Source organism: Mauremys reevesii, linkage group 1 (assembly GCF_016161935.1).
Source record: "Mauremys reevesii isolate NIE-2019 linkage group 1, ASM1616193v1, whole genome shotgun sequence".
In the NCBI taxonomy this organism is placed as follows: Eukaryota; Metazoa; Chordata; order Testudines; family Geoemydidae; genus Mauremys; species Mauremys reevesii.
In genome coordinates, this window is record NC_052623.1 from 208,956,821 (window position 1) to 208,978,545 (window position 21,725).

Below are 21,725 nucleotides of genomic sequence, written 5' to 3' on the forward strand. Positions count from 1 at the left end.
AAACCCTGAACCATTCCACTTAGAAAATGTCAAGATGAAACATCTTAGTTTTTTTCTGAATTTTTTTTAACTGAGACAATTTGGCAAATTTAGCATGGAGTCATGAAGTGTTTTGGTTGACCTGACTGCATTTTTTTTTTTTGGCAAAACAAAGTTTTATTAGAAAAATTTCACCCAGCTCTACCCAGAAGCCCTCACTGCCTCTCTCTTGCTCTATGCATTAGACCAGATAGGGTCCTTACTGCACAGGCATTTAATAAGCAAAATTGTTACTTTAGAAATCTTGCCCTCCAGAACTGTCAACATGTCACATGATTGGAGTGGCTGCATCTGCTTATCCTAAGCAGATACTCTGGGATTGTTTCAATACCCCACCCAAATGGGATATACTTCAAGGGACATCCTTGCCAAAACTGGAGGTGTCCCACTAGGGCAGGGTACTACCTACCCCTAAGTCAGGACAGGGTGGCTACCCCAAAAAACCTTCAGTGGCAGCACTGCTCCCTGCTGTGGTGCTGAGATGATGCTCTGTACTTTGTCATTGCTCAGTCACTATCATTGGATCCCTCACACAGAAATACTTCCACCTTCACACAGTATGATGAAAATCTTAACTGGGACTCCCGGTCACACCTTCCATGCAGGGAAGTACAGCAAGAGACTTGCACCGTGCCACCTCATGCTAACTTAGGGCAGGAAAACTGAAAAAAATGGATCTGGAAATCTCACCGGAAAGACCTATAGGGCCCAGTTCAAGTTACCAGCACAGTCTGTTCACAGACCTGTGTTCAGAATTCCCCCCTCCTCCTCACCCCATGTGCTATTGCCTGCAAAGATTATCCTTGCTAGAGGAGGAGCAGTCTGTGCCAGACCTGGTGGGTTGACCTGTGGTGTACATGCTGCATCCCTACAGTGTGTGACCACTACAGGCTTGTGCAGAGCTGGGAATGGGTGCAAAGATTATGCCTCCTGGCCCACTGGGCATCAGCTTTTCAGGCACACATGAATTAGGCCTTCTTTTGGCAGATGTATGAGTTTTGGATAGTTTGGAAAAGATCCTCAGGCAAGCATCTAGACAGTTTTGGTTTTTTTTTGGGGAAATAAAAAAAAAAAATCAAAAAAAGCACGGCCACACACAAGACACACACAAGAGGGCGGGCGAGCGGGGCGGCCGCAGGGCGGACCCGCGGGCGGCCGCCCCTTCTTCGCTGAGCCGCTGCTCTCCCGCGGGCATGGCGGCAGGGTTCGCCGTCCCCGGCCGGCCGACCTGCGCCGCGGGCGGGGCGCGAGCAAGAGAGAGCCGGGCCAATATAAAAAAAAACTGACCGCGGGGCGAGGGCCCGCGCGGGCCGTAGTTTGGACACCCCTGATCTAGACTTTTGGCTCTTTAGCTAATCCAGACCAGGGGAGGTTTCATTGACACATGACCCATGCTTGTACTATCCTCCTCCGCCAGGCATCATAGCGAGCCAGGGGTCCTTTGAATGCCCAATAGACCTCCTCTGACCATATCACATTACATTCAATGCCATGCATCACAAGTTCAAAGCTAGTCTAATTGCAAGAAAGGTTTCTGACCACGTTTTGTTTTCTGGGGAGCTGAGAGCAAGAGGAGGCAATTCATTTATTTAGAAGCAGCAAAGAATCCTGTGGCACCTTATAGACTAACAGACGTTTTGGAGCATGAGCTTTTGTGGGTGAATACCCACTTCGTCGGATGCATATAGTGGAAATTTCCAGGGGCAGGTATATATATGCAAGCAAGAAGCAAGCTAGAGATAACGAGGTTAGTTCAATCAGGGAGGATGAGGCCCTCTTCTAGCAGCTGAGGCGTGAAAACCAAGGGAGGAGAAACTGGTTTTGTAGTTGGCAAGCCATTCACAGTCTTTGTTTATGGTGTCATGTTATGCTGATGGTGTCAAATTTGCAGATGAAATGAAGCTCAGCAGTTTCTCTTTGAAGTCTGGTCCTGAAGTTTTTTTGCTGCAGGATGGCCACCTTAAGATCTGCTATTGTGTGGCCAGGGAGGTTGAAGTGTTCTCCTACAGGTTTTTGTATATTGCCATTCCTAATGTCTGATTTGTGTCCATTTATCCTTTTCCTTAGAGACTGTCCAGTTTGGCCGATGTACATAGCAGAGGGGCATTGCTGGCATATGATGGTGTATATTACATTGGTGGACAGGCAGGTGAATGAACCGGTGATGGTGTGGCTGCTCTGGTTAGGTCCTGTGATGGTGTCGCTGGTGTAGATATGTGGGCAGAGTTGGCATCGAGGTTTGTTGCATGGATTGGTTCCTGAGTTAGAGTTACTATGGTGCGGTGTGCAGTTACTGGTGAGAATATGCTTCAGGTTGACAGGTTGTCTGTGGGCGAGGACTGGCCTGCCACCCAAGGCCTGTGAAAGTGTGGGATCATTGTCCAGGATGGGTTGTAGATCCCTGATGATGCGTTGAAGAGGTTTTAGCTGGGGACTGTATGTGATGGCCAGTGGAGTCCTGTTGGTTTCTTTCTTGGGTTTGTCTTGCAGTAGGAGGCTTCTGGGTACACGTCTGGCTCTGTTGATCTGTTTCCTTATTTCCTCATGCGGGTACTGTAGTTTTGAGAATGCTTGGTGGAGATTTTGTAGGTGTTGGTCTCTATCTGAGGGGTTAGAGCAGATGCTGTTGTACCTCATTTATTTAGGGTTGCTAACATCTGGCTCTGAACAAAGTCTGTTCATCCCATGAAAACCCTTCTGGGTTGCTTCTTGCTATATCCAGGAGTGCACAATTTACTTCTTCGATTTACTTTGCTCTGTTCACAGTCACCTTCCTCCTCCCCCATTTAAATTACCTGGCAGTAGTGACAGTGGCGTGTGATTTAACCATCAAGTCATGCTGCTTTGGCTCGTCACTTTACACACGGGCACTGGCCATAGGGCCAGATTCTCTGCTGATGAAAATTAGCACAGCTCTGTTGACTTCAATGGAATTGCACCGATAGCCACCAGTAGAGGTATCATATTTCAGAGCCTGGCATTTGGGAGATCTAGGTTCAAGCCCCTGCTCTACCACATGCTTTCTGGCTGACCTTCTCTGTGCCTCAGTTCCTTTAATAGCACTGTCCTGTCTCCCAGGGGTGCTGTGAGGATAAATACATTAATGACTGTTAGGTGCTCAGATACTAGACTGTAATGGGGGCCATATACGCAACTTAGATAGAGAAATCTGGATCCAGATTTCAAAATCCCTGAAAGAGGTGAGTGTTTGGAGCTAGGGTTTTGGTTTGGCCTATTACAGAGCTAGTGGGGACAGCCACTGGTGGCCAAACGTTCCAAAGAGCAGTTTTCAAAACCTGGTCAGGAGTGTCCCAGTAGTCGATGCTGAGCTCGGTTGAAAATCTGGCCCCAATGTTGAGGGCTGAGCACTCAAAAAAAGGAGGGGGGCAGAGCTCTCTTCAAAATGTAACGCTAAACTTGTCTCCTCAAAGCAGGGGGTGGGCTGGGTTTAGGGCTTTGACTTGGCCCAGAGCCCCAAGGAACTTTTACAACTAGACTGGACCAAACTCTAGGAAGTAAACTGCACGGAACAATCCTGCACTGACAGGACTGGAGATGGACTGGATGATCTAATGGGTCATCCCATCCCTAGTTTCTGTGACCAGCATTATCTAACTGGCATGTTCATTTGCAATGAAAACTCCAGGGTAAGTCACAGGGTTCTGAAATCAGGGGTGTCAGAACAATGTGTACAGTGGGGGTGCTGAGAGGCATGAACCCAACTGTAAACCCTCTATATGATGGAAACCACTTCAAGCCAGGGGGTGCAGCAGCACCCCCAGCACCCCACGTTCTGATTTTTATCTGAATGTATGGTTTTAACTTAGTGATGTCAATCAGCATAGCCCTTTAATGGGAGCTCTGCTGAATTACACCAGCTGTGGATCTGGCCCTAGCCAGGGCCGGCTCTAGACCCCAGCGTGCCAAGCGTGCGCTTGGGGCGGCATGCCGCCAGGAGGCTGGCAGGCGGCTCCAGTGGACCTCCCGCAGGCATGCCTGCGGAGGGTCCGCTGGTCCTGCGGCTCGGGTGGACCTCCCGCAGGCATGCCTGTGGAAGCTCCACTGGAGCCGCGGGACCAGCAGACCCTCTGCAGGCACGTCTGCAGGAGGTCCACTGGAGCTGCGGGACCGGCGATCGCCAGAGCGCCCCCTGCGGAGTGCCGCCGTGCTTGGGGCGGCGAAATTCCTAGAGCCGCCCCTGGCCCTAGCAGCTGCAATATTGGCCTTGTTGGGCTGCTTTTCTCCTCTCACTTCTTTTCCCCTCCCAATGCACTGGCTTCTGCGCTGCCTTTTGAAATTGACATTGTTCCGTGACTTGAGCAGCCCAGGAACATGTTCTTGGTTGAATGCACTGGTCACATTTTGGCAAGCACAGCGAAGTGTTGGAGTGACCTCATTCATCAGAGGGCATTTCATTCCATTTTGCTGATGATCTGCACAAGCTTAGAACTCTTCTTCACTTTACAGGGGGAACAAAAAGGATTTTCTGCTCTTGAGTTTCACTTCTCTGTTAACCTCTCTCTCCCTCCTTCGCCTGGACTTCTTAAAAAAATCATGATTTTTGGCCATTATTTTTGAACGTTTGGTGCTGGCAAGACTGGGGCCATTCTCCCTGTTGGGGTGCGCTGCCTTTGGGGCTGCTTTGTACTGTTGCAGCATATATAAGAGGCTGGGCTGGAAGCAAAACCTGCTCAACACCTCACATGATAAGATCTTGCTTACAGCTATTTATAACTTTGCCAAACTGTAACCGTTTCTGCTGAAATTTTCCATGCTGGGCGTCTGCCTCAGGCTGAATGGGTTTGGAAAATTTCAGCCAAAATGGTTCAGCTTTTCTGAGAAAGAGCCTAGGGGAAAATGCGTCGTTTTGTCTACGTTAAAAAATTGACACTTCTTTTTAAAATGTTCTTGCTCCCTACCCTCCCTCCCCCCGCTTTGAAATTTGGCAGTGGGGTGGCATACGCACAAAGCAGCTGAGTTAAGATTGCACAGGCAACCGTCATTCTGGCATTTCCTAGCTTTTGAGTGCTTGACTTTGCAGTCTTAACTATCATTGAAGCCAAAATCTGATTTCCAGCTCAGTTCATACTGAATCGGTGCAGCGTGAGCTGTAACCTCTGATCCTGGAGCAGTTCACCTAAATTCAGTCAGAGAGGTTACAATGTAAAGGAGTGAGAAGGGCGACTAGGTTCAATATTCACTGGTCCTTAGTCTCCTCTGTAGTGCACCTTGTATTACTGTTTATACATAGGGTGACCAGGTATCCTGATTTTTGGGCCTTTTTCTTATATAGGCTTCTATTACCCCCCACCCCTGTCCCGATTTTTCATACTTGCTGTCTGGTCACCGTATTTATACATGTGCAAGGTGAACATACAACATTACCAGTCAGCATTCTCCACTCGCTCAGAGCAGTGGTCGTGTTTTACACTAATTTCTTTGAATAGGAGGAAATGACTAACCAAGGTGCAAAAGCAGTGAAGGATCAGGCTGTATGGGCCAGAGGCTGGGGTAGGGATGAACTACACAGAGCAGAGCCAAGGGGATGGAGTGGAAAGGTGGCTTACAGGGGCGGATCTAGGCATTTCGCCGTCCCAAGCACAGCAGGCAGGCTGTGTTCGGCGGCTTGCCTGTGTCCAGCAGTCTCCATTCCCTTTATGTTCATTGCAACCCAGTCCTGTGGCTTCTCTACCCAGGGGATGCTGCCAGAGATTGTAGGAGAGAGGGGGATATTAAACTGTAATATATATTTGTTTTTCTTTCCAATGAGACACCTGTCACTAAACAGCACATCAAGGTTGCAGGCTTTTTGAGGCTTCCATAAAGGGCTCCTTGGTTTGTTGGTATTTATAACACTTGCCTCCCTTGCACCGTGCCAGCTTGGAGAGGTCAGCTATCTGCTGAACAAAGGGAAACAATGCCACTCGAAGGACAGGGTGTTCTGCTCTTTCAATTTACATGTTGCAAGTGGCCTCCCAGCTGTCAGCAGATCTGCCAATAGATCACTTGTGTCTGGGGGGCACTGAAGAATTGTGAGGGAATGCCCAGGACAGCAGGTATCAGGCAAGTGAGGCTGTAACTTGTAGTGCACACCGTGAAGTCATACCTCTTTCTAGCAGTACAGGCTAAACTTCGATTTACTGAAACTCCTGTTCTCCAATCTCTAGACTATTAACAAGTTCTCTTCCCTGGAGTTACTCACAGAACTCCTGAGTAGAACTGTCCAGGAGGTTGGGATACTTTGGTGGGGGGGGTACAAGTCAGACGGGTGGGGTGATGGGTTTGGGGCACCACTCATCGCTGGCTCAGACTCCTCTGTTCCACAGCACATACCCAGAGTCTCAGAGTCCAGCTCTGCAAATCCAGCTGTTCCATCTGCCTTCAGAGCATAAGTCTTAGTTGGGTGGAGCTTCTAAGCTCTGCAGGATTGAAACAAAGCTCCTGTGGAGCTCTTAAAACTTTGCAGGAGTGGGACCGCAGAGGAGGTATGAATCAATTTGCCCTTAAGTGAAAAGTCAGTGCTAATTTTGACAGTCATTTCATTTTTGGCCACTTAGCTGGCAGCGTTTTGCATCAACCAGAGCATCAATATTAGATTTGATATTCTGAGATGAAACCAATCTCAGTGTTGCTTTCAAATGTTCATCAGTGAGCCTTGACCTTAACATAGATTTGTTAATCTTCATGAAAGAGAAAAACTGTTCACATATATATGTACTTCCAAACATTACCATTATCCTTGTGGAAGCGGAGAATAACATGGGAAATCTTTCTTGTGAAAGAAACCTGTAGAATTCTGGAATTCCAACATCTGTATACTTCTGCTTCAAAATGGTGCCACACTGAAGCTCCACTAACTCCATCTGCATTTCCTCTGCAACATAGTCAATTTCAACAGCAAATGGTGTGGAAAAAAGTTGAAAGTGTAGTTCAAGTGCCTTGAAATCTTTAAACCACACATCAAACTGTTTGTGTAAGTTAGAAATGATCTCTGCATATTCTTTCAAGGATTTGGGTTCAACTTTTCCTAAGGAATTTAGAGTCGAGAAATGAACCAGATTGCCAGCAGTCAGCTGTTTCCCTCACAAAGTAAGTTTGACTTTGGATGACTTAACACTGTCATACATCTGTGTTATCACCTGTTTTCTACCCTGTTTTTCTTGTTTTCCTTGTTTTTCATTTTTATGAAGGAATCAATCTCCTCTCTAAGTGCAAAAAAAGTTTCAAAATATTTCCACGACTCAGCTCAGAAGTTCCTCATATTCGCTGTCCATACTTGCTAGAAAAGAAGTGAACTGTCTGTGATTCAGCCCTTGTGCACGTATAAAATTAACAGTTTTAACAACTACATCTATAACTTCCTTCATTTGTAGATTTTATTACACAGGGCTTCTTGGTGCAAAATACAATGTATACTGGTGAAGCTAATTCCTGGTATATTGAGGCTGTCCAGTTTGGTCTTCAATAATCCAACCACAACAACGTTTTCAGAGCACATTGATGGCACACTGTCCGTAGCCAAAGATACGAGTTTGTTCCATGGCAGCGCAGCTTTTTCAGTGCACTTTTCCAGTCCTTGAAATATGTGTCATCCCGTTGTGGTACCCTTCAGTGGCATTAAGTCTAGCAATTCTTCAGTTATATTCAAATTGCAATCCACACTGAACACTGCACCCTGTGCGGTATCTGATACATCTGTACTCTCATCAAGAGCAACTGAAAATGCTTCGAAGGGAGGCAGCTTGGCGGGCTGCAGGGAAGAGCTCCACAGGCTGCATGCGGAGCCGCATGTTTGAGACCCCTGGACTAGATAATCATAATGGTCCCTTTTGACGAATGGCTTGCCAACTACAGATGGAAATTTCCACTTCATGCTGCAAAACATCTGTTAGTCTATAATCTGATACATGAGTCTATGAGTTTGCTTGAGAGACATTTCACATTACAGTTAAAGAAGTTAATAAAAAAGTTAATAAATTGACTTTTAATAGCATACTATATTTTAATACTATACTACTATATTACTCTTTTTTTTTCTGCCTACCTCTAGGCACTTCCCATATCACATTGGCGGCTCATAGTCATCCTGTGATCAACCAATACTCCGAGGTCCTTCTCCTCCTCTGTTACTTCCAACTGACGTGTTCCCAATTTATAACCAAAATTCTTGTTATTAATCCCTAAATGCATAACCTTGCACTTTTCACTATTAAATTTCATCCTATTACTATTACTCCAGTTTACAAGGTCATCCAGATCTTCCTGTATGATATCCCGGTCCTTCTCTGTATTAGCAATATCTCTCAGCTTTGTGTCATCCACAAACTTTATAGCACATTCCCACTTTTTGGGCCAAGGTCAGTAATAAAAAGATTAAATAAGATTGGTCCCAAAACCAATCCCTGAGGAACTCCGCTAGTAACCTCCTTCCAGCCTGACAGTTCACCTTTCAGTATGACCCATTGTAGTCTCCCCTTTAACTAGTTCCTTATCCACCTTTCAATTTTCATATCGATCCCCATCTTTTCCAATTTAGCTAATAATTCGTCATGGGGAACCGTATCAAATGCCTTACTGAAATCAAGGTAAATTAGATCCACTGCATTTTCTTTGTCTAAAAAATCTGTTACCTTCTCAAAGAAGGAGATCAGGTTGGTTTGGCATGATCTACCTTTTGTAAAACCATGTTGTATTTTGTCCTAATTACCATTGACCTCAATGTCCTTAACTACTTTTTCCTTCAAATTTTTTTTCCAAGACCTTGCATACTACAGATGTCAAACTAACAGGCCTATAGTTACTCGGATCACGTTTTTTCCCTTTCTTAAAAATAGGAACTATGTTAGCAATTCTCCAGTCGTACGGTACAACCCCTGAGTTTACAGATTCCTTAAAAATTCTTGCTAATGGGCTCAAATAAGAAGGTGGGTTAAGGATCTCAGATGAGCTGGAATATGTAGATGCTAGGGAACCAGTTTGTACTGAGTTCTTATTATTAGTGGGAGGAGAAATAGATCATTTTGTTTTGCTAAACATAATTGAATCCCATTCTCCCTATGTCTGTTTTTTGCTTTCTTTTCCATTTTGGTCTAATATAGGAGGAAAGATTCCAGGGGAATTATGCAGTTTTTCTATTATCTGTAATATCTAGGACATTTTGAATAACCTATATTCAGTGCCTGGTTTGCTCTGAAGTGATCTGTTGGTCTTTTTATATTACATTAGTAAATACTTGTGGACTTATATGAGCACAAACAATGGTGAGTTCAATTTTTCAGATGCATTTAAATAGTTCCTGTGTCTAAGTGGCTGATTTATAGGTGTAATAGTATACTTGGGCATCTAGGGGCTAGGTTTTTAAACACATTGACCTCTCTTTTTGACTCTCAGTTATTTTCAGGCACAGTTTAGGTTATATAAGTACCAGATTGTGTCCGCAAATCAGGCACTTTAAACAACAAAAGGACTTGGGCCCTAATTCAGCAAAGCACTTAAGCACATGTTTAACTTTAATGCTGTACCTTAAGCCCCATTGACGTCAATGGGTCTTAAGCACATGCATTAAGTGTTTTGTTGAATCAAGACTCAAACCGCATCTACAATTATATGTACCTGAGCAATTGCACTTGTAATTATTTTTGTTTGCAAAATTGTTAGAAAAAGGGAAGCCCAGTTAAGGTTCACCTCTGATCAGAGTCAAAATAACCTAAATTGTGCCTGCAAATAATTGCAGGTGCAAAACTATCCTTGCAATTATTTGTACTGTCAAATTGTGGCGGGGAGACCACTTTTGAATAATCTGTTCCTGAAAATCTATGTTCCTTGGGGAAGTTAGTGGTGGAAACTGAATTAACTCAGATCTCAGTGAAAAGAAAGGTCAGTGGTCGGGAAGTCTTAGCACTCTGATGTTCTGAGGGACTTCCCTTAAGTGGACCCTTCTATACCAAATGCTATTTTCTGCCTTTGTATCAGTGACCAACTGCTCCTCTATGGCTATCCAATGACAGAACCCTGACTTGGGCTGCCAGAATATGAGTGAGCACAGGTGGAGAGTTTAATATTATAAGAAAAAAATCAGGAAGCAGTACCTTGCCTTTCTCCAGCCTGTTTTGCAGCAGATACAAACACTTTGTAGGGCATTGACCTTCTCATAGGTATTGGCTTATAAGGCCCCAATCCGTCAAAATGCTTAAATATATGCTTAACTTAAGAGTCCCATTGGACTGTTCATGTACTGAATGTTAAGCACATGTTTAAGTGCTTTGCTGGATCAGGGATCAGCTTCTGAAAGTCCTTCAAGAATATACCAGCTAGAGTTGGTCAAAATTATTTATTTCAATGAATACTCGTGAAGTCACCCTTTTTTAAATTAGCAACTGATTCATGAACTGATCCTGACTCATGCAATGTTCAGAAATATTTATCCAATAGTTAATGGTGGCACAAACTGCCCTTTCCCCTTGAACAATTCAATTATGTTCAAGAGACCAGGTGGATTTTAACCATTTATTGAAAACCACAATAAAACCCAAATGAATGAACCTAGGCTACAGTACAGCATGTAAAATAAGCAATCTCACTCCCTGATGGGTGGTCTGGTGAGGCGTAGCAGTTGCGGGCAGATGAAGTGGTGCTGGAACAATCTTTATAGTGGGGGTGCTGCAGGCAGAAACCATGTATTTGGGTTGTTGTTACTTCTTCAAGCCAGCGGGTATGGCAGCACCCCCAGCACCCCTAGTTACAGTATCTATGGCAGATGAACCTTCCTCTCTGTCCCATGTCTGTCATCTTTCCACACTGAGATGCTCTTAAACCCCTCCCCCTTATATGTTAAGTTACACATGCGCATTGTGATGGTCACATGTCACATACACAGCTTGCCTAGACGTATCTAAGCACAGCTTTTCCTGATATTGAACTCAAATATGTATTATGACATTAAGCAAAATGCATGCTACAATGGTGATGAGATGCACATTAAAACAAGAAGGGGGAAAGTGTCACAGCCCCAGGATAGAGGAATGTCTAAGGATGCGGCCTTCCTAAGTACTACTAGCTATTTGTAATGAATCAAGTCCGATCTGGGGTGCCATTTTGTAACAAATTATGGCTGCATCCTCTTACAGACACCAAGGGCACCAGTGGAAATCCAGCTCAGGACCTTCAACACCAAAAGTGTAAGCCTCTAAAGCAGCTAGCCAAACTGAGTAATTAGAAAGCTGTTATCGCTGCTGGGGTCAGCCACTAGAGGGAGCCATGATCAGACAGAGAAGGCTAGTCTACTGTATATTTGTAGTGTGTGATTGGTCTCTTTAAGTCATGTGGTATTGTTTCTGCTGCTTGAATAGATGACTGAAACTTTAAAAATATTATATTTATATTGCCCAGGACCCCGTTTTGCCAGGAGCTGTACAAACACAGGACAAAAAGACAGTCCCTCCCCCAGTGAGCTCATAATCTAAGTAAATGGTAGAAAATGAACAGGGAATCACAAATAATGCACTTCCTGGTATGAATAATCATTGGTGCACGTCTGTGCAGGGCCGGCTCCAGACCCCAGCGCGCCAAGCGCACGCTTGGGGCGGCATTTTGCCGGCAGGGTGGCAGGCAGCTCCGGCGGACCTTCCGCAGTCATGCCTGCGGGAGGCCCACCGGAGCCACGGGACCAGCGGACGTCTCGCAGGCATGAATGCGGAGGGTTCGCTGGTCCCGCGGCTCGGGTGGACCTCCCGCAGGCATGACTGCGGAAGGTCCACCAGAGCCGCCTGCCGCCCTCCCAGCACACCCTCCGCAGGCACGTCTGCAAGAGATCCCCCGGAGCCGCGGGACCGGTAGCGCGCCCCCTGCGGCATGTCGCCGTACTTGGGGCGGCCAAATTCCTAGAGCCGCCCCTGCGTCTGTGGTGCTTTAAAGGTGCATGCACATTTTCACAAACACTCAAAAGCAACCCAAATTCTCATAAATTATAAACAATGAGACCACAAATAATACCAAATCAAACTTGTTATATTTTTCCAGACACAAAAAGCTACAGATACTTCCAGTCTGAATTTCCTTTAGTTTAGATTTGGAGACCCACAAAACTAAAAAGAAGAGTAAAGTCTCCACGAGAGAGACTGTGTGTATTTCCTTTGACAGTCTGCACAGGATTTATCACAAAATGGCTGCCTGTCTCTGCAGACAACATAGTACTTAAGGATATAAAGGTGCAGTACACAAAGAGTAAAGGCATAACAGTTACGTGGATAAAGGCACCACAGAGCTCACTGCTTTTTTCAAGGGCATATCATTTTTTTATGTTGTTGCTCCTGATGCCATTGTCCTTTACTCACACCAGTGTCATATCAAAGCCAGGTGGTAGCAAACATAGGGGGCCTTGCAGGTTGGCTTCCTAGTGCAGGAGATACCAGTGACACAGTGTCTGGGTATATTCCATATAGGCTGACCAGACAGCAAATGTGAAAAATCGAGACGGGGTGGGGGGTAATAGGCGCCTATATAAGAAAAAGATCCCAAAATCGGGACTGTCCCTATAAAATCGGGACATCTGGTCACCCTAATTCCATGCGCTACTTGCTTTATTTACATACATACACCAGTCCTGGGACAGAGGTGGTCACAAACAACATGCAGGGAAATCCCTTCTTCCAGGAATCCCAGTCCAACACCAGTGCCCACTTCCCAGGAAGTCTCAGGTATTGACACTCATGAGCAACCAACATGAGAGAAGACTCTCCTGATGCCCACACAGCTCCCTCTATACAGAACCTTTTATAACCAAAAACTAACAACACAAACATTCCTTCCAAGACCAAGTTGTTAGAAGACTATGTGTAATAGTGTGACCTGGTAGAGCTGGATCTAGGGGCAGGTGAGCATGGCAGTTGCCCTGGGCACAAACTTCCAGGAGGCACTCTACCATTGGGCTACTTGGCTTTTGCATGGATGCACACACTCTGCTGATTGACCGGCAGAGGGTTTTTGTTTTGTTTTTTGCTCAGCTGCTCAGGGTGGGGACAAAATGGCTGACAAAATGGCTCTGGCTGCTCCTGCCCGCTCTTGACACCTGCCATAACATAGTATTTAACCAGCCATCTGAGAAAAAGAGATGGGCCAGAACAAAACCCTGGATCCAGATACCTCCAAACATAGGTGCTGGAACTAGGGGTGTTGCCGCACCCCCTGGTTTGAAGTGGTTTCCATTATATACAGGGTTTACAGTTTGGTTCAGTGGCTCTCAGCACCCCCCCATACCAATTGTTCCAGCACTCTTGCCTCCAAACTTTAGAAAAATGTGGCTCAGATATGAAACTTCTCCCTCTGCAGTAGAAAACCCATCACTTTGATGATGACATACATTGTTTGTTTGGCATGTAGAAAACAGGTACCCTTCTTGTGTGTGTAGGGGCGAGGGACAGAGAGAAGGAAGTACAGCTAAAGCATTGGGGAAGAAAGATAGGTAGGTCCCTGTCCACTGACATATTTTTCTTCAGATGCTGGTTCTAACTGTGAGGGAAAATATCCTGTTCTGAATTTCCTGGTCATTCCTTTTACTGAATCGCCTGTTGTTATGGGACAATGTACAAACAGGGACCCATCAGTTTTCACTGTGCCTACAGAATCTTTCATACTTTGACCAAGTCCTTGCTAACTGTGCCCTTTGCTAAACAAAACAAACCTACACAGCACACCCAGCTCTTGCTCCTGGAAACTGTTCTTTTCTTTACCTATTGGTCTCTATCTGGTGGACAAAGGAGAAAATTGCACAAACTGCAGACAAGCTTGCCGAGAGCAAAGCCTTGGAGGTGCAGTGTGCTTGGCAGAGGGAAAAGGGAGCCTTTCCTATGGAGCTGCTTCTGCTTGTCACTAGATGGCGATAATGCACAATAATCTGAATACAAACAAATACTCTGCTGAACTACTAGACCCCAGCCAAAATAATTAACATTAAAAAAAAAAAAGCCCCTGTTAATAAGTCAGGAAGAATTTAATGGGGGCCAATGGGTGCTCAACACCTTTGGAAATCAGACTCACATGCTCAAATAGAGACTTAGGGGCCTAATTTTAGGCACCTACTTGTGAAAGTCTTGACCAGTATGTGAATGGACCCTTGTGTTATGCTGGAGCATTAGGATCAGTAAGATCTTCAAGGGAAGAGCACCCCCTGCTGAGTTACCAATACTATTTCATTCAGCACTTGCATTTTCATAGAAGTCTCCCATTCAAATAATGGTCGACACCACATCTGCTTAACTTACATAATACCTAAAAAGATCACAGTCCAAGGTAGTGAGGATACAGCCCTAAGATGCTCTTTGGCCAGGTTTAAAGTTATTTTCACCTGCCATTCCTCTGTTGTTGTTCTGTGCAGTGTAGATATAATAATACTTTGTCCTTCTCCATCTCAAAGCACTTTACAAACATTAATGAATTTAGACTAAAAACATCCCTGGAAGTTTCTATGGATAAGACTATCCAGAGTTATAATAGGTCATGCTAACAAAAAATATTCAGTGTGGCTAACTCTTGCAATTTTATCATGAGTCTCGATAGTCTCTGTTTTTCTTAAAGCCCCAGCTCCTGGAGTCATGTGATTTGTGAGAATCTCAGCTTTCCATTTTTAAAAATGATGATTCTAGCCCTTGTGGTTTCAGAGAAAAGTTGAAAACATGACCTAAGTGCACTTTAAGGGCTCAGAAAGCAGAAGGCAAAGGAAAAAAAAGCCCAAATGTATTGTTTTGTAAAATATCTCTGACCTTAAAAAAAAAATTATGCTCTTAGCTCTGATGGTGTAAACCCAGAGTAAAGCCAGGCAAGTAACTCTGAATTTGTAACTGAGAGCAGAATCTGGCACCTCACACACCAGTCTCTGGCTATTTAAATAACAATAGTGTTTGTGCTGGTGTAGGTGCTGTAATGCTGCCCTGTGAATCCACTGCTGCTAGCAGCTGCTGTCTCCCCCCTATCAATATCCTTTCCCCTGAGCTGGAAGGACTAAGGGATAATTTAGTCTTTATGCTAGTTTGGACTTTTGCTGATTACCAGCTGAGCCTGATTACACAGTCCATGTGGTCCTTCTGGGATACGGACTAGGCAGCACTGAGGAGACGCTGCGACTGCTGCCGAGACCATTTATTTTTGGATTCTAAGATGAATCATTCTTTATCTCCCATCCTCCCATGCACCCAGCCTCAGATGGTTAAGGGCCTTGGTTCTCATAAGTACTCTAAATTGGATTCTTGCAAGGCTGAAATGCAAAATTGCTGGTACAGATGTGACAGATCTGAACTCCTGTGACATCCGTGCCTTGGCATGACACTTAAGTGGGGTGAAGAACTTACTTTCAGACAGAGTTGGGCACAAGTGGCAAAGTCTAGATCCTAACTTTAGGGTGCTTGGATCAGGAAGACACAAAATTCAGGTCTGGCTCTAGATTGGCACTTCCGTGGAGTTCAGTGGCTTTGGCTTTGGGCTCATGGAAAGTTTAAAGTCTAAGGCCATGTCTATACTATGCATCTTTTAGCAACATGGCTGTGCCGCTACAGCTGTGCCATTAAAAGGTGCACAGTGTAGCCACACTTTGTTGGCGGGAGAGAGCTCTCCTGCTGACAAAATAAATCCACCCCCAATAAGAGGCGGTAGCTTTGTTGGCAGGAGAGCTCTTCGCCAACAAAGCTCTGTCCACACCAGCGCTTTTGGTTGGTAAAACTTTTGTCATTTGGGAGGGGGGGGGTTCACACTCCAAACTACAAAAGTTTTACCAACGAAAGTGCAGTGTAGACGAAGCCTAGTTAACAAATGATGTTCTCCCTCCTGTCTAGAGCCCCTTTGTGGCATGTTTCTAGCATGCCCAGCCAGCCAGGAGTGTGAACAGTGCTCCAGCCGCTGTACATCAGGAACCAGGGTGAGAGCAGGGATATAAAGTTTAAACCATAATGTGACACTTTACCTTGGGGGAGCACCCTGTAACCCCCATATTCCTCATCTATATATAATTGTGATATTGCATATACAGCATGCCTTGTGAGGTATCGGCAAAGGTTATGATCTGCTGAAACTGACTGTTCCATCTAAATATATATATATCATTAATGCATATGAAGTTATGAGAATTGTGTTGTATGTTCGTCACTAAAACATGCTGTGGGTTTGGGAAGCACCCAGATACTGCTCCCCAAAGACAATAACCAGGGGGATAACCAATGCCTGGGCAGGTGTCAAACAACCATCAACAGCCATTATCCAGCAAGGGAGCTACGCAACAATGGAATGACTCACTTGCTCAAGGCCATTGTGAGAGACAGCCCAGGCTGGAGAGTTAAAGGGGCACAGCGGTCCCACAGTCCCAGGCTGCACCCCAGGGATCCTGTTACACACAGTTCTCTTTCTTAGATAGTGTGACAGGATCCCTGGAGTGCAGCCTGAGACTGTGGGACCACTGTGCCCCCTTAACTCTCTCCAGCCTGGGCTGTCTCTCAGGTGCCTTGCTAGTGACCAGCAGAAAGCCCCTCAGGTGCTATCACTCAGCACAACCGTATGTGGAGCCCCACACCCTGCTAGATTGCATGAATGCTGCCAGAGTCACTCATGAATCACACAGAGAAAGGTACCAGACAAATCTCCCCCAGCTCCCAGCCTTGTACCTCAGGAATATACCGTCTTGCACTGCTCAAAATGGGCAGTGCAAATTCATCAATGGAAAGTGGTTATACACCAGCCTTTGCAAAACCTGAAATTTGCCACACACTTTATACAAACTCACTGGTAAAGATTAACAGTTAAACAACTGTACTGATTACAAAAGATAGATTTTAAGTGATATGAAGTGATAGGCAAAAAGTCAGAATTAGTTACCAAAATAAAATAAAATATAAGCACGCAGTCTAAACTCTCAATCCTATTAGACTGGGCAACATCTAGATTAAGCAGTTTCTCACCCCGTTGGATATTGCAGTTCTTAATATATATGTTTGTTCCTTAAACCTAAGCCAATCTCCTCTGCTGGAGTCTTGTCTTCTCAGTGTCTTAGTTGCTTGCAGCATCGGTGGTAGGAGGAGAAAAGGCCTAGTATGTGTCTACTCTGTCTGTTTTATACCCTCAGACCATGTACTTGGAAAACATAAGTCCAGGCATGTCTGGGGCATTGCTGAGTCTCCCAGCAAGGTTGAGCAATTCCCCTGGTGTGGCCTCATGCAGGTGAGTCATTGCATTGTAGCTCCCTTGCTGAACAGTGGTTGTTGATGGGTTGATTGATACCCTGCCCAGGTGTTGGTTACTTTCCTTGCTGTTGTCTCTGGGGAGTTAATATCTGACTGATTTCCCCAACTTACAGCATGTTTTAATGACCACCATACAACACAATTCTCATAACTTCATATGCCTTAATGATACACATATATGGATAGAGAAATGTCTTTCAGCAGACCATAACCTTTCCCCTGATATCTTACAAGGCATGCTTTATATGTAAGATCACGATTCTATGAAAATGAGGAATATGGGGGTTATAGCACGCTCCCCCAGGTATAGAATGTCACAGATAGGGCAAAGGTTTTTTTAGCATGGCTTCAGCATTGTCTCATAAATGAAATTCTGTCCTTACAAACTCACTGAGCCCAGTCAGTTGAGCACAAATATCAGATAAGTAAAGTGGCCATGAGTTGCCATCCAAGCTCATGGGCAACTCGCCTGAGTGAAGGGACAGGAAGATTTGCTTGTCTGCTTGGAATTCTTTCAGATGGATCAAGGCTCCCTCATGAAAGCTAATTAACTTTGTGTGACGGAGAAGAATGTCTGCTGTAGTGAGAGGCAGCTTAGAAATATGCAGGACACAAATAAATAGATAAATAGACAGATCTCGGGGGTGCTCCCTGTAATAAATATTGCCACCCCATGCAGCACCTTTGGGTCCATTGTTTTAAATGAGTGGTTTATATATGATTGTGTTCTACTCCATGGGGGTGGGCTACCACAGCTCCTCCAGGAACTAAAACCAGTGTGTGGTGATTAAGGCAAATCAGCCAGCTTGTAACCCCCATAGGGAGGTAGCCTCATTCCTGATAAGGGTCACTTATACTAGTTCAAAAGAGATTCTCCAGACACCAGTAAAGAAAGAACTTTTGAATAAATAGCCTGAGTTTAAAGTGACTCCGGGCCTTCTTATGGATTCAGCAAAAGGACAGGACCTTCTCTCCAAAGGGGGGTCCTCAATCTTTGTGGCAGGATTGATAATACTTGACCTATTAGGTCCCCATAAGTCTGATGGGTGACCCCTGGTAAGCTGTTAGCATGCATATAGGAACTGTTATTGGTTTTAATATGTTTTTTTTTCTGTATCGCTTTCACCTTTAGAATAAAGGTGCTTGCTTAGAAAGATCTGTGTGGTAACTTGTAACTTCTGGCAATTACTCTGTTCATAGTCCTTGTAGAGAAAGCAAAGCACAGATGCTGGCCTGTTTAGGCAGTCTGGCTAGCTGGGAATATCACAGTGTAGACAGGGAATTGTGTCACCTGGAAAAACCCTGGTCAGGAGGGAGAAAGACATGGGTCTCCATCCAAGAGAGGTGATGGCTGAGAGCCAGAAACCTTGAAGGTGGTGCCCTTGGTGGACCATGGAGGAGGAACACAGGGGCAGTTACCCTGAAACTGTGACACTTCCTACCAGTTTCATCACATATTGCCCCCGAAGTAAACTCCCAGTGTGAGCTTTGACCACATTAAGTATCTTTGCAGCAGCATCAGTAACTGTGCTGGGATTTTCTTTGTAGATAGGGTTTCCTTTGCATACTGCCATGAGCCTGGGTAGCCATTGGCGTAAAAGAGTGAATACATGTCATTGGAGACGAGCCAGAACAGGAAACCCAAATCTGAACCACCCTCCTGCTAAACTTTGGGGAAGTTCAGCTTTGTACTTTGCAGCTTGGACCCATCTCTCTGTTGAACCAGCCCCCTGTGCCTCTTGATTATTGCTCATGCTCCATTCATGCTTATTCCAGCACAACCATTATCAGCCCGTCACAGTCACAGTAAAATTTCCCCCCATGGGGTCCCCTGGGGTAAGCAGTTTAGCATTGTATGTTGCTTGCACTTGTATATGTAGTGGAGTGTATTGTGGGAAGGGTTGAAGGTTTGAGTGTTGAGTGAAAGGTTCCTTTGCAGGTTATGAGAGGCCACAGAGGGAGGAAGGGAGAAAGGAACAGGTTAACTCGATGTTCCAGCTAGGTCTGAAGATAAGAAGCTAACTCCAGCCTCCCAAGGCCAATGCACACAAACAGACTCTCTAATGCCAAAAAGCCAGGAGCTCATATCTCAATCCTGACCAGCCGTGAAAAAAGAAAAAGAATTGAGCTGAACAAAACTGCAGGGGCTGCAAGCTGGTGAGATGCGAAGGTCAGTGAGTTGGAAAACAACAATCTCGTGTCCCTGAAGCTGGTGTGTTTTGGGAAAGTTGAGGAAGCCGCGGAAAGCTGGTTGGAGCTGGTACAAACAGCATGGGGGACAGAGGTCCCTGAATGAAAAACCCCTGAAGAACCCAGAGTTTAAAACCCTGCTGAGGGCTGAAGCAAGTTGGAGATCAACAGCAGACCCTCTACAGCCTGTGCACAGGACAGAACTCTCGTCCGTCCTTCCTCTCTTCTTCTTATGTTACACCCAGGCTTGGCCAGCCTTGTGTTGTGCATGTGTGAGTATGAAAGTGGGTTAGTGCATGGGCACTAACGCTTTCTTTCTTCCCCCGAGTGACGTGGGGAGCACCCAGCACTCACTGCTGTTATTTTATTAATAAAGCATTATAATTTAGTCACTTGGTGTGCTCCTTCATCTCCTCGCCTAATGATGCTGCAGCCTCAGCCTGATCTCCTGATGCCTCAGGCAGATTGGTAACAGAAATCTGTTTCAAGCCAACTCCACAAATCTATCTACTCTTTGAGAAATAGCCTTTGTAGCCATGGAGGTTGGCAAAGCCTGTGAAGAACGGAACTCTTCTCTTTGCCATTGGCTTCACCTCCAACATACAGGAGGTGCTTTGCAGTGGAAGCCATATCAGTAGATGCATCAAACTGAATTGCAAAGAAACAGCTGCTGTGAACTAGAGTCATGGTTGGTTCGTATACTTCCGCAGTCCTGGCAGAGATTATTCTTGATACTGTGTCATTTGGCAAAAGTACCAAGTCCAGCTGCCTTCTTTTCTTGTCACCAAACTGCTCTCAAACAATTTCATAGGCTGCTGGAAGATCTAACCTTTCCCATTATTATGAGCTTTTTCTAGGCTTTTCAATGCACAGACACACAATAAGACACCTCAAAAGCTTTTGTGTTAAGGGCTGAGACTGACTGCACATTCTTTTTGTTGCCTCAAGCTTGCATGACAAAAAATCTACAAGACTTGTTTTTTACATCAACATATTCTATCTCCAGATGTTGCTGAAGATTTGCTAGTTTGAAGTTTTCATTGACCAGTGCTTTATAACAGATGACTCCATGGAGGAGAGGTTTGTTTGGGGAATCAAACTATGGAAAAGCCATTTCTATATGTGTTGACTCACAGAACTTGGCAAAAAAATTCTGATGAAACATTTTTCCATAGGAAAATGCCATTTCATCTAAATAAAAACTTTTCGTGGGAAAACATGTTGTTGTGTATTGAGGACTGTGTTGGAATTGCAAACTATCAATTTAAGAGTGAGGGGGAGGGAGAGGAGTTCTTATACCTGCTTGCAGGCTAGGGGGTGCTGTAGCAAAGCATGTGATCAGACTCATTCAGGAAAGAACCAGCCTTGAAAATGGCGGGCTGAGTTGTGCCTCTCTGCCTTAAAAAGCAGCCTGCTTTGTCTCTCTCTGTGTTTGGGGGTTCTTGTGTGTTATCGTTCTGAATTCTAAGCGATAAAGTAGAGTTAAATTGCAGTCTTCCAGCAAGAGTATTTATGTTGTTATGTAACTACTCTATGTCTATGCCAGGAACATAACTGGTGTAAATTTTCAAAACATTGTTCTGAAAAAAAATCAAAATGAAGCATTTTGATAATGTCAAAATGGAATGTTCCATTTCAAACGATTTTTCATTTTGAAATGTATTCTGTTATTGTGACACTCTACACCCCAGGAGAGTGCCTTGTAACCGCCATATTCATCATTTGGATATAATTGTGATATTTCATATACAGCATGCCATGTGAGGTATCGGGAAAGGTTATGATCTGCTGAAAGCCATTGTTTTATCGGATCATTAGTGCATATGAAGTTATGAGATTTTGTTCTATAGTTGTCAGTAAAATATGCTGTGAGTCATGGAATTGCCCAGATATTAGATACAGACAAGGACAAGGTAGCTAACCAATGCCTGGGCCGGTGTCAAACAGCTATCAACAGCCATTGTCCAGCAAGGGAGCTACAATTCATTGACTCACTTGCACAAGGCCACACCAGGGGAATTGCTCCATCTTGCCTGGTGGTGACTCAGCAATGCCAACAGACACGCCTGGACTTATGTTCTCCAAGCACATGGGACTAAGGGTATAAAACATAACATGGGGCCCCATGCTTTGCCTTTGCTCCTCCACCGACCTATGCTGCAAGCAACAAGGATACTCAGGAGACTGAAGATTCCAACAGAGGAGACTGGCCCAGGTTTCAAGGGTGAAACCCATGTATGTATTGCAATATCCAGTGGGATGAGAAAAACTGCTTAA

At 44.9% G+C, this 21,725-nt stretch overlaps 1 long non-coding RNA gene across 1 annotated transcript in view; it reads left to right on the plus strand.

Moving 5' to 3' along the window:
- LOC120379809 overlaps positions 1-19,568 on the plus strand; it is a 37,593-nt gene extending 18,025 nt beyond the window's left edge. Inside the window, exon 5 of the long non-coding RNA XR_005587607.1 lies at positions 19,198-19,568. This is a non-coding gene — a long non-coding RNA (uncharacterized LOC120379809). The remainder of the gene's footprint in view (positions 1-19,197) is intronic.
- The last annotated feature ends 2,157 nt before the right edge of the window (positions 19,569-21,725 follow it).